Source organism: Rhinoraja longicauda, chromosome 15 (assembly GCF_053455715.1).
Source record: "Rhinoraja longicauda isolate Sanriku21f chromosome 15, sRhiLon1.1, whole genome shotgun sequence".
Lineage (NCBI taxonomy): Eukaryota > Metazoa > Chordata > Chondrichthyes > Rajiformes > Arhynchobatidae > Rhinoraja > Rhinoraja longicauda.
This window is the reverse complement of record NC_135967.1, coordinates 27,895,637-27,915,530: the sequence shown is the minus strand read 5'-3', so window position 1 is coordinate 27,915,530 and position 19,894 is coordinate 27,895,637. Positions and strand designations below refer to the sequence as shown.

Sequence of the window (19,894 nt, the reverse complement as noted above, 5' to 3'; positions counted from 1 at the left end):
AGTCATGTGTGTACAGGGAGTACAGTAGGGGGCTAAGGACGCAGCCCTGGGGAGATCCTATGTTCAGGGTGAGGGAGCTAGATGTGTGTTCCCCCATCCTGACCACTTGGGGTCTGGCAGTGAGAAAGTCCAGGACCCAGGCACACAGAGGGGTGCTAAGCCCCAGTTCCAGCAGCTTCTCAACCAGTCTGCTGGGGACTATTGTGTTGCATGCTGAACTAAAGTCAATGAACAGCATCCTCACATAGCCTCCCTGGCTGTCCAGATGAGAGAGAGCGGTGTGTAGAACCTGGGAGACCGCATCATCCGTGGACCTGTTCGGACGGTATGCGAACTGTAGTGGGTCCGTGTTGCGAGGAAGGAGGGCGCAGATGTGCTTCTTGACTAGCCTCTCAAAGCATTTCATGACAACCGAGGTGAGGGCCACCGGTCGGTAGTCATTTAAACACGCTGGAGAGGCATTCTTTGGCACCGGTACAATGATGGATCTTTTGAAGCATGCAGGGACCACGGACTTTGCCAAGGAGAGGTTGAATATTGTGGTGAGCACTGGAGCAAGCTGAGTAGCACAAGACTTTAGTACTCGCCCAGATATACCATCTGGGCCTCCAGCTTTCCTCGTGTTCACACCCGTCAGAGCCCACCTCACCTCATGCTCGGACACCGAGAATGTGTGCACATCCCCGGCGGTGGATCCCCCTCCAGCCTCGCTAACCAGCGCCCCTTCAGTGCTGTTTTTAGACGGCGAGCTGGTGGTGTTACCCGTCTCAAACCGTGCATAAAAAGAGTTCAGGTCATCAGCTAAGGAGGAGCCGGCACTTCCGGTTGAGGGGGTGCTGGACCTGTAGCTAGTTATAGTCCGTAGCCCCTGCCAAAGGCGCCTGGTGTCCTGCTGCTCCATCTGTGACTCCATCTTGTCCCGGTACCTCCTTTTTGCATCCTTCACTGCCCTTCGCAGTCGGTAGGACTCTCCCTTGTAGTCGTCCATGTTGCCGGATGCCAGACCGGAGTTGTAAGCAGCGGTGCGAGCATTCAAGGCCACGCGAATAGACCTGTCCACCCAGGGTTTTTGGTTAGGGAAGATACTGACCCTTACCGTGGGGATGATGGTATCGGCTATTGTGGCAATGAAGTCCGTAACCGCTTCCGCAAACTCATTTACGTCTCTGGAACTTGCTTGGAACATGTTCCAGTCGACTTCGCTCAGTACATCCTGCAGCATGGCCTCTGAATAGAGGCCAAAGTGATAATGTGGGAAGATTCATTGAAGCACTCATCAGCCATGATCTTATTCACCCAGATTTTGCAGGACTTGTGTCAATGTAATATAATATATTAAAGCTGACACAATGGGTATTATAGAGGACAACCTGGCTAGGCTCTTCAGAGAAGCTCATAAATGTCAAACATTTTTAAAATAGCATTAGAGCAAAGTAAAACACTGCTTTAATTCCATTAAAAAGCAGCAAGAAATTCTTAAGTTAATATATGCAACAGTAACAGGGTTTAACAGCAGTGAGGAACTAAATTGTTAACATCTACAGTGAGAAAGTAAAAACATGAAAATATGGATCCAATACCATATTTATCACGGAGGTCTTATGGAAGGTATTGCAGAACAAGTGAAAACAACAACAATGATCTTTCCAATACCCTAGATTCTGGAACAGCCCAGTCTGAATAGAAACTAGGGGAAGTAATACTAGTTTTAAAGAAAGGAGGGAGAGGGGAAAGAAAGAATTATAAACCGATTAGCCTGACATCCGTTAGCAAAATGCCGGAATCCATTGTAAAGGAAATGGCACTTGGAAAATCATAGGCAGATTCAACACATCTACATGCTTGACAGAGTTAATAGATTGTTAAGGATGTAACTGGCAGTGTGAATAAGGAGGAACCAATAAGTGTCGCGTAATTAGATTTTCAAGAGGCAGTATTAGATGTTTCAAGGACTGCGAAGGATTGGATTACATATTACCAAGGATAGAGGATTGGTTTAAGGCAAAATACCCAGATTGAGCTGTGGAGAGGACATATTGTGACTGTAAAGGAACAAAGAAAACTTAAGCAAATAGGCAGGAAAGTGGCAGAGGGAAACAATGTGAGATAACGTAGAAAAATGGAATACCTTTAGACGATCTGGAAATATTGGTGTGTAGAGAGATGTGTGAGATGCAGAAACAGGTGAATTCAGTGTGCAGTTAAGACGACAAATAGAATATTGGTCATCATTTCACATGAACTAAAGTCGAAAGATAACAGTCTGACTGCAGTTGCTGCTGACATTGGTGAAGCTGCTCCTGAAGAGTTGTGTGGCCTCTGTACCTGCCTTGCAGTTGTTGCAGCATACATGAGGCATGCTAGGTTCCTAGGGTGAGAGAGTTGTCCTGGGCTGAGAGTAATCTCAGTAAGGCTTACAAAAAGTTTGAGAGATATTGAAGGGTACCTCCTTGGGGGCAAAGTATCAGGATAAAGGGTTGGTAATAAGGAACTGAAATATCAAGTAACCTTTTCATCCAGAGGATTATATGGAACCCACAGTCATTATTTTGTCAACATAGGCAAATCAAAGTACAGATGGAGGTGAGGGGAATTTTGAGATTACAATGGAAAATCTTTCCCAATGTGCAAGATACATCTTCTGGATGCACTGGGATGCATCTTCAGTGATGTGACCTGGGGTCATCGGGTGTTTCGGGTCTCACAACATCAGACACCCTCGCCCAGGCGACCCAGCCGGGGTTGATCAGGCCCCGACTTGCGTCCCAGCAGCAACTGCCCACGGATCAGCCCTCTTAATCCAAAGCCACCTAGTGGCTTTCTCTGCGGCTTCGCTTGCGGATTGAATGGCCCTCTTCTTTGCCAGCCCCGTAATGCCCATTTGGTTGAGGACTTTGCAGAGTGAGAGTCCTGCAAAGCCTCTGCAGCCCACCTCTATGGGTTCATAGCGTGTCTTCCAGCCTCTGTGCCGGCACATCTCCACCAGCTCCTGGTACTTTGCGCGTTTCCTCTCATTTGCTTCTTCCATACACTCTTCCCAGGGCACTGTCAGCTCCAGAATGATCAGCTGTTTTGTCACTTCGGAGGTGATGATCATGTCTGGCCGGAGTGATGTTGCTGTGATGAGCTGTGTAAATTTCAGCTGTTTGCCCAGATCGACGTGCAGCTGCCAGTCAGTGGTTGTGTAGAGGAGGCCCGCCCTTGTTTTTGGTTGTGGTCGAGGTTTCTCTCCAGTTTTGACAAAAGTGATTGATTTTTTCGGGGCATGGTGGTGTTTGCTGCTACTGATGGCAGTGGCTATGCTCTCAGCAACCACCTTAAGCACCTGGTCGTGGCACCACCGATAGCGACCTTCACCAAGTGACTTTGGGCAGCTGCTGAGGAGATGTTCTAATGATCCCCTTCCAGTGCAAAGTGGGCAGGAAGGTGTCACACTCTTGCCCCAGACGTGGAGGTTTGCTGGGCTTGGTAGGGCATCATAGACAGCTTGGACAAGGAACCGGACGAGCTGGAAATCTGCCTGCATGATGTTTGACCAGGTAATCCTGCGCTGCGGTATGCTCTCCCATCTTGTCCACGCTCCCTGCTGCCTGAGCCCCACCGTCCTGCTCACATGCTCTTCCTCCACACCTGCTCAGACCTATTCCTGCATGAGATGGTGTCTCTCCTTGCCCTGGGCCTTGCCAACCTGGGTCTTGGGGAAGTATCCCAAGCCCGCTCTGCCAGTTGCTATGACTCCCACCAATGCCTTTTGTCTTAGGCGTGACTCTGCCACCTCCACTGCTTTCTCTGCCCTCCATTTCCTCCCTGTTCTCACCTCGATGCCAGCCGGTGACACCTTTTGATCCCTGGAGTCCCTGTACTGTAGGGCGTCTCTTGTTCGCGCCACCATAAACTCTTCAGTGAGACCACTGAATGGGAGCTGCAAGATGTTACTGGTCCCGTACAGTGCTGCACTGTTGAGGCTGCGGGGAAGGCCAAGCCACATGCGAAGAAAGCCACTGATCTTCCTTTCGAGGGACTCAACTGTGGTCAATGGAACAGCGTAAACCAGGAGAAGCCACAGGACACGGGTCAGGATGGAATGCTGATAGATCCAGGCCTTGAATCTGCCAGGCAGGCCTGACTTGTCGACTTTGGTGAGCCAGGCTTCAAGGTCTTCGATGGACTTTTGAATGGCGGTAGAGTCTCTCAGAGCTGCGTCAAAAAGCTTCCCCAAACTCTTGACAGGTTTCTCAGTGATGGAGGGAATAGCAGTTCCGGATAATAAGAAGTGGAATTTGTCAGTCACCTTCCCCTTCTTCAGCACCATGGACCTTGACTTGGTTGGCTTGAAACTCATTCTTGCCCAAGTGATAAGTTTCTCAAGACCTTGTAGGATCCACCTACTCTCTGGGACCGATGTTGTGGTGATGATAAGGTCATCCATAAAAGCTCTTTCTGGGGGCTGTCGTACACCAGACTTGGTTAGGGGGCCTCTGCATTCCACCTCGGCTGACTTGGCCACCATGTTCATGGCAAGAGCAAAAAGAATAACAGAAATGGTGCAGCCTGCTATTATTCCTTTTTCAAGCCCATGCTAGTCTGATGTTTCTGACCCAGAAGTCATCCTCAGCCTGAAATTATGGTAATAATCCAGGATCAGGTCCTTGATTTTACTGGGAACATGGTGGCAGTGTAGTGCAAGCTCAACCAGTCTGTGCGTCATGGAGCCATAGGCATTGGCCAGGTCCAACCACAGAACAACTAGGTCGCCTCTGTTTTCATGGGCTTCTCTGATGAGCCGCGTGACTACTCCAGTGTGCTCCAAGCAGCGGGAACTCCAGGAATCCCACCCTTCTGCACTGAGTGGGCGATGTAGCTGTTTTTGAGGAGAAACTCAGTTAATCTTCGGGAGACAATGCTGAAAAACACCTTCCCTTCCACGCTCAGCAGCGAGATTGACCGAAACTGATTGATGTTCTTTGAGTTTTCCTCTTTCAGGATCCAAACTCCCTCAGCGCACCTCCACTGGTCAGCAAATCTCTCCCTTCGCCATACCAATAGACAATAGACAATAGGCAATAGGTGCAGGAGTAGGCCATTCAGCCCTTCGAGCCAGCACCGCCATTCAATGCGATCATGGCTGATCACTCTCAATCGGTACCCCGTTCCTGCCTTCTCCCCATACCCCCTCACTCCGCTATCCTTAAGAGCTCTATCCAGCTCTCTCTTGAAAGCATCCAACGAACTGGCCTCCACTGCCTTCTGAAGCAGAGAATTCCACACCTTCACCACTCTCTGACTGAAAAAGTTCTTCCTCATCTCCGTTCTAAATGGCCTACCCCTTATTCTTAAACTGTGGCCCCTTGTTCTGGACTCCCCCAACATTGGGAACATGTTTCCTGCCTCTAATGTGTCCAATCCCCTAATTATCTTATATGTTTCAATAAGATCCCCCCTCATCCTTCTAAATTCCAGTGTATACAAGCCCAATCGCTCCAGCCTTTCAACATACGACAGTCCCGCCATTCCGGGAATTAACCTAGTGAACCTACGCTGCACGCCCTCCATAGCAAGAATATCCTTCCTCAAATTTGGAGACCAAAACTGCACACAGTACTCCAGGTGCGGTCTCACCAGGGCCCGGTACAACTGTAGAAGGACCTCTTTGCTCCTATACTCAACTCCTCTTGTTACGAAGGCCAACATTCCATTGGCTTTCTTCACTGCCTGCTGTACCTGCATGCTTCCTTTCATTGACTGATGCACTAGGACACCCAAATCTCATTGAACTCCCCCTCCTCCTAACTTGACACCATTCAGATAATAATCTGCCTTTCTATTCTTACTTCCAAAGTGAATAACCTCACACTTATCTACATTAAACTGCATCTGCCATGTATCCGCCCACTCACACAACCTGTCCAAGTCACCCTGCAGCCTTATTGCATCTTCCTCACAATTCACACTACCCCCCAGCTTAGTATCATCTGCAAATTTGCTAATGGTACTTTTAATCCCTTCGTCTAAGTCATTAATGTATATCGTAAATAGCTGGGGTCCCAGCACCGAACCTTGCGGTACCCCACTGGTCACTGCCTGCCATTCCGAAAGGGACCCATTTATCCCCACTCTTTGCTTTCTGTCTGTCAACCAATTTTCTATCCATGTCAGTACCCTACCCCCAATACCATGTGCCCTAATTTTGCCCACTAATCTCCTATGTGGGACCTTGTCGAAGGCTTTCTGAAAGTCGAGGTACACCACATCCACTGACTCTCCCCTGTCAATTTTCCTAGTTACATCCTCAAAAAATTCCAGTAGATTTGTCAAGCATGATTTTCCCTTCGTAAATCCATGCTGACTCGGAATGATCCTGTTACTGCTATCCAAATGCTCAGCAATTTCGTCTTTTATAATTGACTCCAGCATCTTCCCCACCACTGATGTCAGACTAACTGGTCTATAATTACCCGTTTTCTCTCTCCCTCCTTTCTTAAAAAGTGGGATAACATTTGCTATCCTCCAATCCACAGGAACTGATCCTGAATCTATAGAACATTGAAAAATGATCTCCAATGCTTCCACTATTTCTAGAGCCACCTCCTTAAGTACCCTGGGATGCAGACCATCAGGCCCTGGGGATTTATCAGCCTTCAGTCCCATCAGTCTACCCAAAACCATTTCCTGCCTAATGTGGATTTCCTTCAGTTCCTCCATCACCCTAGGTTCTCCGGCCCCTAGAACATTTGGGAGATTGTGTGTATCTTCCTCAGTGAAGACAGATCCAAAGTAACGGTTTAACTCGTCTGCCATTTCTTTGTTCCCCATAATAAATTCCCCTGCTTCTGTCTTCAAGGGACCCACATTTGCCTTGACTATTTTTTTCCTCTTCACGTACCTAAAAAAACTTTTGCTATCCTCCTTTATATTATTGGCTAGTTTACCCTCGTACCTCATCTTTTCTCCCCGTATTGCCTTTTTAGTTAACTTTTGTTGCTCTTTAAAAGAGTCCCAATCCTCTGTCTTCCCACTCTTCTTTGCTATGTTATACTTCCTCTCCTTAATTTTTATGCTGTCCCTGACTTCCCTTGTCAGCTACAGGTGTCTCTTACTCCCCTAAGAGTCTTTCCGCCTCTTTGGAATAAATTGATCCTGCAACCTCTGCATTATTCCCAGAACTGCCATTGCTGTTCTACCGTCTTCCCTGCTAGGGCCTCCTTCCAGTCAATTTTGGCCAGCTCCTGCCTCATGCCTCTGTAATCCCCTTTGCTATACTGTAATACTGACACTTCCGATTTTCCCTTCTGCCTTTCCATTTGCAGAGTAAAACTTATCATGTTGTGATCACTGCCTCCTAATGGCTCTTTTACCTCTAGTCCCCTTATCAGATCAGGATCATTACACAACACTAAATCCAGAATTGCCTTCTCCCTGGTAGGCTCCAGTACAAGCTGTTCTAAGAATCCATCTCGAAGGCACTCTACAAACTCTCTTTCCTGGGGTCCATTTCCAACCTGATTTTCCCAGTCTACCTGCATGTTGAAATCTCCCATAACCACCGTAGCATTACATTTTTGACACGCCAATTTTATCTCCTGATTCAACTTATCATATCATATATATATACAGCCGGAAACAGGCCTTTTCGGCCCACCAAGTCCGTGCCGCCCAGCGATCCCCATACATTAACACTATCCTACACCCACTAGGGACAATTTTTACATTTACCCAGCCAATTAACCTACATACCTGTACGTCTTTGGAGTGTGGGAGGAAACCGAAGATCTCGGAGAAAACCCACGCAGGTCACGGGGAGAACGTACAAACTCCTTACAGTGCAGCACCCGTAGTCAGGATCGAACCCGAGTCTCCGGCGCTGCATTCGCTGTAAAGCAGCAACTCTACCGCTGCGCTACCGTGCCGCCACAGCACCCTATGTCGAGGCTACTGTTTGGGGGCCTATAGATAACTCCCATTAGGGTCTTTTTACCCTTACAATTTCTCATTTCTATCCATACTGATTCAACATCTCCTGATTCTATGTCACCCCTTGCAAGGGAATGAATATCATTCCTTACCATCAGAGCAACCCCACCCCCTCTGCCCACCTGTCTGTCTTTTCTATACGTTGTGTACCCCTGAATATTCAGTTCCCAGCCCTGGTCCTCTTGTAGCCATGTCTCAGTGATCCCTACAACATCATACTTGCCCATGACTAACTGAGCCTCAAGCTCATCCACTTTATTTTTTATACTACGGGCATTTAAGTACAACACTTTAACTTCTGTATTTACCTCCCCTCTCACATCGGTCACAATTGGCCACAATTGACCACCTTCAAGATCTTCCATAGGTGTCGAAGGAACTCTGTGCAGCGCTTGTACACTATGTATGGTACGCCACTAGGGCCTGGTGCAGAGGCTGAGCGTGCCGCCTTGATGACCTCCTCAACCTCCTTCAGACTCGGCTCCCTCAGGTTGAACTCTGTTGTTGGGGGGGGCTGGGCTAATGAGTGCTTTGTTGGGTTCAAGTTCCTGTTCGCTCATCGGATCATGGAGGAAGCGATTGACTTCATCTGTTGAGCACATGAGGCGGCCACTGCGCTTGTCCCCAAGTAATCGCCTGGTGAAGCCAAAGGGATTGGCACTGAATGCAGCTCGCTTCCTGGCTCTCTCTCTTCCTCTTCTCCTATGCCACTCTGCTCTGCGGAGGGTCATAAGCCTTTTCCTAAGGATGTTTCGTAGGTCGGCCAAGGCTTGCTTCTCCTCTTCGGTAGATGTCTTGTACTGGTTTTTGAAGGTTCGAAGCTCCTGCCGCAGTTGACGTATTTTGGTGGCCCTGCGGTTCATGGTGTAAGTGGTAAGCTTGGTGTTACCTTTCTCACAAAGGCCAAATCTTTCAGAGGCAGAACTGACAATGATGGCAGTCATTGTTTAGAGTCGGCGATCTGCATCTCCTTTGGCTGTGGCTTGAATGATGTTGGTCACGTCTTTGTCAAACTGCAGCCATTCATTCTGGTTGCTGGCGGGGGCCACTTAATCCGTTGCTGTGGAACTACTCTGCAGGGGCTGGGAGACTCTGGTGCGTGGAGGGACTGGGCTCTGTGGGGTGAGTCCTGGCCGAGCTCCTCCTGCTTCTCACCAGGTTTAGGGCCTGTGCGCTGCACCTCTTTCTCCTTCTCCGAGCATTTCATTCTGGCCTGATGGATTTTATGGCCACGGTGGTTCTTGCACAGCTTTCCGCAAATGCATCTTATACTCGTAGTCAGGTCATTTGCGTGGGTCAATAACCTTTGGTCCGACCTATTGATTAACATGAGTGATAAATGAATCAAATGTAGAAAAACATCCACATATACAAGAGTTAAACTGCATTCAAGCACTTGTGCAACTTTCAAGTTCATATAAGTAAAACCATCATGTGCTTTTTAAAAATTAACAACATTCAAATACAAGAATATCATTTAAATTCACTGCATCCAAACACACTCATGTGGCATGCAACTTCACAGTTAGCAAACACAGAGCACTCTGGCAAATACATGCAGCCTACACCTGTAAGCATACACTGTTCAAACACACTCAAAAAGCAGGCACACCTGCAGCCTTTAAACAGCTCCTGCAATAATCAAGCTACTCATGCAGTGATCAAATTCACAGCATGCAAATAAACTCCTCGAACTTTCAAATGCTCAGCATTTAAATACTCAAACATTTTCAAGCACATATTAAAATATATTTCACTCAAATACACTTGTACAGCAACAAAATTCACAGCATTGCTTTACACTTAAAACAGCTTTCAAATTCATTATATGCAAACACAATCACACTACTTTCAGGCACACGAGCAAGAGATTGAATGTTTCATCTACTTCATGTTTCTTCATGACACCGAAAAGGCCATTCAGCCCATTAAATCTCTGCCAGCTCTCAGACTCCATTAGTCCCATTCTCCAGTTGTTTCCCGGTGACCTATTCTACCTCACATGCCCATCAAAACCATCACAGAAAGTGCAAACCATTCAGGCAGCTCCCTGGTTCCGGGTCAAACCCAGAAGCTATGTGACAGCAGCACTAACTGCTGCACCATTCCGCTGCCCTTAAGATTTGCTGCCTGCTGCCCGAGGTGGACGGTGGCCTTCACTGTCACCATCACCTTTAAATGAAATTCACTGTTCAAAAACATTTTGTCAGCCTTCAAATTCACATCTTTCAAACTCTCTCATAAAGTATTCGAGCAGTCTCATAAAGTATTCAAACACATTCATACAGCCTTCAAATTCACATTATTCATTCGTCCAGTGTTCATACAGCAATCAGGAACATTGATACGCCATTCAATCATACTTGTACAGCATTCATGCAGAAGTATGCTGCCTACACCTTCACAACATCCAACACACATTCTTCCAGACTTCAACTGCAAGCAGATAAATACACCCTGGTACACTCGCATTCTCAGCAAATACAAATTCATACACACTCTTTTCAAACGTATTGTAAGAAACACAACTTTGCACCATTAAAACACACTCGTACAGGATGCAAGCACAACTTATTTAACCTTATTTTTCTTCTTGGTTTTGGGGTTGAAGGATCTAAATCCAGCTCTTTAGATTCTCTTCCAGGTCTTTAGATTCCAAGGTGGATGAAGAGGCCAAAGGGATCTTGCAGTCTGTGTCACAAGTGGGGAAAAGGTACCTGATGGAGTGAATGGGTGGTGCTAGTTTTTCTGGGCTTTCATGTGCTCTCAACAAGGAGGTACTGGGATCTGAGTGCCATTTTAAATATTCCTTCTACATCTTGAGCTGTCTTGGGTTTGGCATTCCCACTAGGTGTTTTTTCAAGAAGGCTTTATGAACATCCTTGAATCCTTTCCTTTATCTTCCTTGAACTCAGAATAGAGTACACTTAGGTTAGTTTAGAGATACAGCGTGGAAACAGGCCCTTTGGCACACCGAGTTCACGCTGGCCAGTGATCCCCATACACTAGCACTACCCTACACACACTATGGATAATTTACAATTTTTATCAAACCAATGACCCTACAAACGTGGAGGTCCTTGGAATGTGGGAGGCAACCATAGTTCCCGGAGAAAACCGACGCAGGTCACGGGAAGAAAGTACAAACTCCGTACAGACAGCACCTGTAGTCAGGATCAAACGCAGGTCTCTGGCGCTGTAAGGCAGCAACTCAACCACTGCGGCATCGTGCTCTGCTCCACTGTTTTGGAGTGAACTCAGATGTATGGTCTCTTAGAAACATAGACAATAGGTGCAGGAGGAGGCCATTTGGCCCTTTGAGCCAGCACCGCCATTCATTGTGATCATGGCTGATCATCCACAATCAGTAACCTGTGCCTGCCTTCTCCCCATATCCCTTGATTCCGCTAGCCTGTAGAGCTCTTTCTAACTCTCTTTTAAATTCATCCAGTGAATTGACCTCCACTGCCTTCTGCGGCAGAGAATTCCACAAATGCACAACTCTCTGGGTGCAAAGGTTTTTTCTCACCTCAGTTTTAAATGGCCTCCCCTTTATCTTCATCAGACCTAGTTGAGTTCGACAGGGGCCTCAATTGCCGAGGATTTGGTTTTTGGAAGGGATGCTGATATTGTGTTCCCCTTTCCTGTCAGTGGATTTGGAGGTTTTCGTGAAGACAACATTGAAGCCATCTTCCCAGAACTTTGAGGTGTCCTCTGCATGCTGTCCTTATTGCAGAGCATGTAGGGGGGTAGGGATTATTGCTGCCAGGTAAACCATGAGCTCTATGGCAGGTTTGAGGTCTTCATCTTCCAAGCTCCTTCAACAGAAAAAGGCTGTGTTGGTGCATTGAAGGCAATTGTTACTTTCATCATCGTGTCGATCTTCACTGAGAGGATGCTCCCAAGATATGGGAAGTTTTCCATGGTCAAAACATGGATCTTTTTTGTGGTGGTGTTTGTGGGAGAGGAGGTGATTTTCTGCACTGGAGAATGTTGATGGAGGGTCTTATTTTGCAAAACATTGACAAAGAGGGGTAACAGACACAAATTTGCATCTGAGAAGAGAAGTAAATTGCCAGGATGGAATAATTGTAAACATCTTCAGGAAAAGAGGAAAATCTTATGTTGAGAACTAAAGTGGAGACTCCCTGCTCTCTGCCCCAGGGACTCATCACCAGAATTCTCCTCAACTCTCTCCTCCCTGTGGCGGAAGATCTTCTCTTTGAGGTGGATCCCTTGCGTCTGAAGCCACAGTGGTCTCAACCTTCAATATATATTAGCTTCAAGGAAAATGGAGGGAAACGTATAGCCTTTTAATTTTGCAAAAGCTTTCGACTTGGACAATCAAGAGGTACTGTGAAAAACCCTTAGGAAATTTAGCTGTTTGCAGAAATTCACCCCTGCCCCATGTACAGTACAGAAGTACAGAACTTTATTGTCATTCGGTACAAGTACCGAACGAAATTACAACAGTCACAGAACACAACAAAAAAAGAAAAGAACACAGGACACACGACCCCAACACAAACATCCATCACAGTGTCTGTTACATAATGACATTCATGCCGTGATTAGAACCAGAGTCCATCACAGAGCCAATAACAGTGTAACTTCAGGCTCAAGCAAAGCTATATCATTGTTCCTACATGTTTCTCAACCTTCCTCGTTGTGATATTTTACATCATTTCCAACAGGCTTTCTGCTGGAGTGGAGGTAATCGAGATGAATGGGAACTGTATGGCTGCCATTTCAGGACCAAGGTCACCCCTACCAAGCTGTGGTTCTGAAATTATATTTCCATATATATGGGAACATTGGGCTTCCATTTGAAAGTCTTCATAATCTTTCAAACACATTGAAGTTCACTCAGATTTGGGAAATATTAAAATTCAGATCATTTAAATGTAGTCATCAAACATATACTTACAGCCATCAAATTAATTGACTTCAAACATGATCAGACAATTTTCAGACATACGCATACAACATTGAATATTGACTAAAAAAGGACACAAAGTGTTGGAGTAACTCAAGGGGTCAGGCAGCATCTCTGGAGAACATGGATAGGCGATGTTTCTGGTTGCGACTCTTCTTCAGACTGGTTGTAGAAGGTGAGGAAAGAAGCTGGAAGAGAGGTGGAGGCAGGATAATGCCTGGCAAGTGATAGGTGGATACAGGAAAGGGGAATTTTGATTGGCAGATAGTTGGACAAAGACCAGCGATGAAAGGCCAAAAAGAGTAGGACGAGATAAGGATTGAAGAGGCATGAAATGTGAAGACAGAGGAAGGTATATCGATAGAAAGGTACTGAGGGAAGGGGAAAAGGAGAAATGGGTATGCATCCAGGTGGGGCGCAAGGAAGAGAAGGGCGAGAAGGGGAAGGGAAGGCAGGTGGGTGCATCTAGGATAGTTATAGAAAATTGGAAAATTCAATGCTCAGAACATTAGGTTGTAAGCTACATAAACAGAATACGAGGTGCTGTTCCTCCAGTTTGCATGTGGCCGCACTCTGACAATAAAGGAGGCCTGGACAGAAAGGTTAGTATTCCTCCTTGTGAAGAAAGATCCGCCGAGCTTGGTCTCGAAGACCAGAGAGTCGAGGAGGAGGGAGCCGCTGACGATGACGAATGCAAGTAGTGGGCCAGTAGGAGATGTAATGTAACATGTCCTGCAACAAGGTCAGGTAGAAATATAGCATAATGGTTGCAATCAGATTGCACAAACAAAACTTTATCACCAGCAACATCTTATTCAAAGATATCTGGAATATCTTTGGAGATGTTTTACCCCTATGGCATCTTAACATAAGCCCATAACGTTGTGAACATTAATTGTCAAGTAGTGCTGAACATCTTTGTCTGCATTAAAGTGGCCTTGAAGCAGGTCTAATTTAGTGAAAATGTTTGTCCCTGCCAATTTCAGCATTGGGATCTGTTCAGAGCAAATAGTATTGGTTTATCATTCACCACTTTTGTGTATTAACCAACATCTGCAATTCTTTGTTTCAACTACATCCAATGATAGTACCTTATTCGGTTATAACAGTTTCTACCTAATGTTAGCACACACAGCTCTCACACCAACAATGTAATGCCCAGGCAAAGTGATTGCAACATTTATTAACTTATTTGAAATGCAATGTTAATGTGCACAGCCTTTATAACACTGTATAACATTGCTGTAAAGCAAAAAGCATTACAATTTGGAGCCACATACAATGCACAGCCCTCACAAACATTGCACGCATTCAGTTTCTGTACCGCAGTGACAAGTGGAGCCTTTGCTTGACTTGTGCATGTACAGCATTGAGCTGACTGTCTCAGTATGCCTAGTGAAAGGAAACATTGGCTCAAGGTGTTAAAAATCCTAGAAACACAGCAACCAACAATTAACTACCGAGTAACCAGTCTCTCTGCCAACAGTGATCATTTATTCAAAAGATTAGTGAGATACTCTGGGTTTGTTTTTTTGAACAAGAAGCCGGCACACCTGGCATTTAGCCATGATGTCACTTTGACCAGGAAATCTTTTGTGAGAATCATCATCCTGAGCAAATGATCAACAATCAACATCTGAAGTCAGCAGCAAAGTGGTGGAATTTACCTCATTGCTGTATTAAAACTAATTTTGTTGATGTTAGTTAAAGTTTGCATTGATAAATCTTTTGCCTCCTCTCTTGTCTCCTCTTGTCTGTTTCCTGTGCTCCACATGATTAATTTATTACCATTATCTTGACACACATTTGAAACCTATTTTTGGTTCCAAATAAATTAATAATTCATTGTTATCTCCTATTATTTTCTCCATGTTGTTTGGTGTTGTTCAGTGAAAACAATCAATAGGGCTACAGAAGAAAATTAGAAAAATAGGATAAAGTAAACAGAAAAACAACAAAGTTCAAAAGAAAAAGAAACACACACGTTCTGAAAATTGCAACTGAGAATATCAATGTTACTGGAGCTGAACACTGATCAACGACACTGTACTGTTTTGCTACATCCACGTTTGCACTGGCCTTAGAGTACCACACCAATTCCCTGCAGTCCAGTTAAAACTAAACAATTTTCTCTTATACTTTCACAGAAAAAATCTTATCATTGTTGCTTTTTGAAAGAATGACACAGAAAACGTGGCCCATTTACTCTCTATGGCAGTTATACTTACACATAAATCTCTTCCTATTCCACTTGTAGTGTATTAAATGCACACTGTCTGTTGACATAATAACTAATACATTTCATTTCTTCTTTCTTTTTTTCAGGGTGCAGAGTAAAAATCAGAAATCCAACGTGACAGGCACCCACTCTTATTCATTCCATGTAGGATGATGGCTACCAGATGGATTCTAGCACACCCACAACCCAAATATTAAATGTATCATTCTACCTTTAAGCCATTAATTCTAAACAGTAATACCAGAATGCTGTATTTGAACTGTACAGCATGCATAAACCAGGAAAATGACGGGATGCCCGGAATAGAAGAATGATAATAACATTGTCTTGCACTGAATCTGTAATACCATCCCCAATACGAGAACACACACCAGGAATGCAATCCTCTGAAGCCCAGCATAAGTACACACCAGGATTTTGTTTGGGTTTATCATATGCTGATATACATCAAGCTACAACAATTGTGCAAAATGTGAATGTATGTATAAATACAGCAATACTCTCATACTGTATGAATGCATTTATAATCATAGCAATAATGTGGTATTACAGTGTGTATGCACATTGGACTCACAAGCATACAGTATAGACTCAGATAACATCATGAGATGCCAAGTATAAATTGGCCAGATTGACTTGCAGATTTATTGGGAAAAGTCCTGAACAGAATCAGGAAAGTGTCTGGGAAAGACAAATAATGCTTAAATCCCATCAGATATCAATTCAATGTCTCATATCTGGCAAACTATCAAGTGGGATTTTAAGTTCCTTTATTGTGCTGAGGCAGTATATTGAGACTTTATTTGTTGTTTGGAGACACTGAGTGGGATATTACTGACAAATTAATAAGAAATAATTTGAATATGTTGTTAAGTAGCATAGATGATTCAAAGGAATGGTTAAAACTGCAAAAGCATAAAGGAAATACTTAAATGTGTGTAAGCAACTAAATGAACTCTAAAATATGTATAACTACATTAGGGAGTGGATTTTAACATAGGGGTGCAATACAAAATTGGTTGTATTGGATTGGCTGCCAATAATATTTTTCTCCTGGTTTTTAATTTTTATTTATGTTGGGAAAATTATGCAGACAATTGAATCAAAATAATATTAAATGTTTGGGTGTTAAATCAATATTAAATCCTAACTCACGCCATTTTGTTCACTCTTCCCACGTAGGATTCCAGTTGAGCATCACAATGATTTTAAAGCTCTCATCTTTATTTTCAAACCACTTCCTGCTCTTGGTCATCTTTGTCTCTGTAACCTCCCCCAGGCTGATAATTGTCCCAACCCACTACATCCCTAGCCCAACCCATAAATCTATTCTCTAACCAAATGTTGGTCATTTGCCCTCAAACTGTTGTCACTGTTGTTAACTGTTGTTAATTTCACAAAACTGCTGTGTATCACATTAGGATGAAAAAAGGGTTATATAAATGCAAGTAGTTCACATATCAGAACTATAGCATGACAGAGAAGCCATCAATATAGGAACACTTTAATACAGGACAAAGTGCTGGCACATTCATAAAATCTGCAGGGACAGGGATGGGGGGGGGGGTTAGAATGTTGTTCTTCTTGAGATTTTGGGATTCTACAAGTCTTTAGAGAATCATTTGTTTACATGTACATTTATTTTATGGTGACTGACAAAAACATTTTATTTTTATTACATGTAATTATATGAATTGGGAAAAGGATTATGTCCCTTTCCATGAATCAGTAGTTCATGACATGTGGGCATATGAAACATAGGACTGCAGATTGGCTGCAGATTTCCTGACTGTCGCCCCTTCACTGAGTGTTCCCTTTCATTATCTTTCACTCTAAGCAGGAAACTGCAGCCCATCTTCCCATCTGTTGTGCTGCTGCAGGCTTAGGTCACCTGTAGGCCTTGTGCATGTTGCCATATTGTAGGTAAGCTGTTTGTCCTGAAGGCCTTGTAGTTAATTAGTATGTATAACTATTCACACGCCAGCACCAACAGCAGGCAGCTGGATTTCTTTAGGGACCCTTTTCATTACACTTTGCTGGTGACTAGCTCCAGGCAATGACACAACAGATGAAGGGCGACTGGTTCGGACAACCCTTGGACTCCTCGTGGTCATGTGAGTCAGTGTCAGCTGTGAGGCAGTCGTGCCTGGAAGAGCCTGAAACCCAATTATTTGATTATTTTCTCTTCATTTAACCCAGTAGGTTGGATAGAACAGAAAGCCAAGTGGAAAGCAGTTCACTTTTTGATGACTGAATGATATGTCCACCAGCATCCCAACACAGGAAAAAAATCAACACGTTTGACCTGGTCAAAACCTTGAACATTAATTCACTACAGATACCTTATAAAGTTACATACAATTGATCACATCCTGTGTCACTAAGCACATTATTAATAAGCAATTAAGCATTGTTGTCTATTCATTCGCTTTCATATTTATGTGCCATTTTTCAATTATTTCCGTGGGATTTGTGCAAGTTAAACTTTTCTGAAACCATTTTGTTGGCAATAAAATTTCAGGATTCATGTTGTACACTAATAATTTCATTTATGCGTCTCATAGGGTTATTGGATTCACACTCCTTTATCTGAAAGTCTTGTCACAGAATCCTATTATAACATACTCTCCAGCAAATTTTACATAATAAAAAATCCCACACAAATGTCTGGTTATAATGAACTGTATTACAATCCACTTATTATGACATCTTCTATTAGAATCTATATTATAGCAAATGTGCACAGAGCAGATTTCAGTTAAGTGGTCTCAGGGCAGAGTAAGGAAATGAAACATCGACAATTTGAACTACTACTCCTACTCATTTCCCATTGTATACAGCATACGGTGGCTGCCAGCTCTCTGAACAGAGCTCCTTGAGTGTAAGGTTACAGTGTCTTTGCAGCCTATCACCTATGGTGAGGTGCGCATCCACTTCTACAGCTGTTGAGAACAAGATGCAATACGCTTCAGTGCCACTTTTCCAGACTGGATGGCAGGAAATCCCTCATCCCCACATCACCTCTACGTCCAGCAGAGGGCAGGGTGGTTCCAGATTTTGTGCTCGGAAGAGGGTGTGCTGATCATGCCCGAACTTGCGGAGTACAGTCTATAATTGTGGTCCTTCCCATAGGCGCTGTTGCTATCCAAGATCATCAAATTTGACTAAAGTCTTGTAGAAGTCTTCTACAAATATGGCCCCCAACCATCATTCTGCAGGGGTGGTGACTCTGTGAAGGCTAACATGATGCAACTGCCTTGAAAAAGTAGGGTTTGCTACCCCTTTAAATGCATCTCACTGTTGCTGTCCCTTTAAATGTCAGGGCATTGTTATATTTCTTAATATTGGCTACGTCTGTCACTGCTTTAAATGTCAGGGTTGGCAGACTAATTGGCCGCAGTAAATTGTTTCTATGGTGTAGATTATGGTAGAATCTGGGTGAGTTGTCAGGAATATGGGGAGAATAAAATAGGATTAGTATAGCGTGGTTGACAAGGACTTGGTGAGCTGAGGGGCCTGTTTCTTTGCTGTATGATTCTACAATTCTACGTGGGCTCTTCTGCCTCCACTTTAAATACCGGGTCACTGTTGCAAGCACTTTGATTGCCAGGTCATCTCTTCTATCCATTTCAATGCTTTGCGGTACTGCAAAGGTTCAGGACCCTGCAACGAAGCATACGATCTCTGCCCAGGTGATGAGGTAAAGTCTGATAGGAGTTGATGGGATGAACAGAACAATGAAGGATGAAATGCAAGTTCTTTAAATCAAAAGAACTGAACTACTGTAATGTCTGCTCCTCCTCACCCCTGGCAGTTTGTAAACAGACTTGAGTCAGCAGGCTGCTTGCCTGACATGGGTGGGGACGTGCAAACTGTTGTGCTCACACGGAATGGGGTAATCAGGGGCTGCATTTTACCTGTGCTGCTGCAAGTGAATCAAATGTCACCAGGATTTAACCGCATATGCGCTGTACATATCAAACTGAATCATTATCAATCAGGAAGACCCTAGGAAAGAAAACTGCAGATGCTGGTTTAAATCGAAGGTAGGCACAAAATGCTGTAGTAACTCAGCGGGTCATGCAGCACCTCTGGAGAGAAGGAATGGATGACGTTTCGGGTCGAGAAGGGTCTCGATCCGAAACGTCACCCATTCCTTCTGTCCAGAGATGCTGCATGACCCGCTGAGTTACTCCAGCATTCTGAGTCTGCCCAGGAAGGCCCTCGGTCTGAGTCCCATATGTCCCATATGTCCGATATGCTCTTTGCTCCTGAACTCTGACAAGCCGCTTTACCCCTGAGTTAGAGCTATTGCTACTGCTGTTCATACTTCTTGCTTTAAGATCCAAGAACGGACTATTGCTGTGATCCCCTTCAAAGTCATCAAAGCCGGCCAACTCTTATCGCCTCGGTTTATGGGTAAATATTGTCCATGTGGATAAGGAAGCTGAGAGTTGCATCTCAATGAGAACCAACGATATGGATCAAAGGCTTCATGAACTGAACAAAGGATAGAATAAGTTTGGGGGTTCGAAAGGCCTCCTTGATCCTATCTTTATTTTTTTATAGGACTGAAGAAAAATTGAGAGAGACAGGGTTCTCATGGTAGACATGTTCGTTGTAATAGAGGTATAGCACATCATTTATTTGATATATTTCAATTTTGACTTTCACACATTGAAGCAGAGGGGACAAACATTTCTACCTTTTGCAGTTCAGCAGAGCTCTCCCATCTTTCAGCAGATTTA

At 44.4% G+C, this 19,894-nt stretch overlaps 1 pseudogene; it reads right to left on the bottom strand.

Moving 5' to 3' along the window:
- Positions 1–2,709: 2,709 nt before the first annotated feature.
- Positions 2,710–8,915, bottom strand: LOC144600381 (uncharacterized; annotated as a pseudogene).
- Between the last annotated feature and the right edge of the window lie 10,979 nt (positions 8,916–19,894).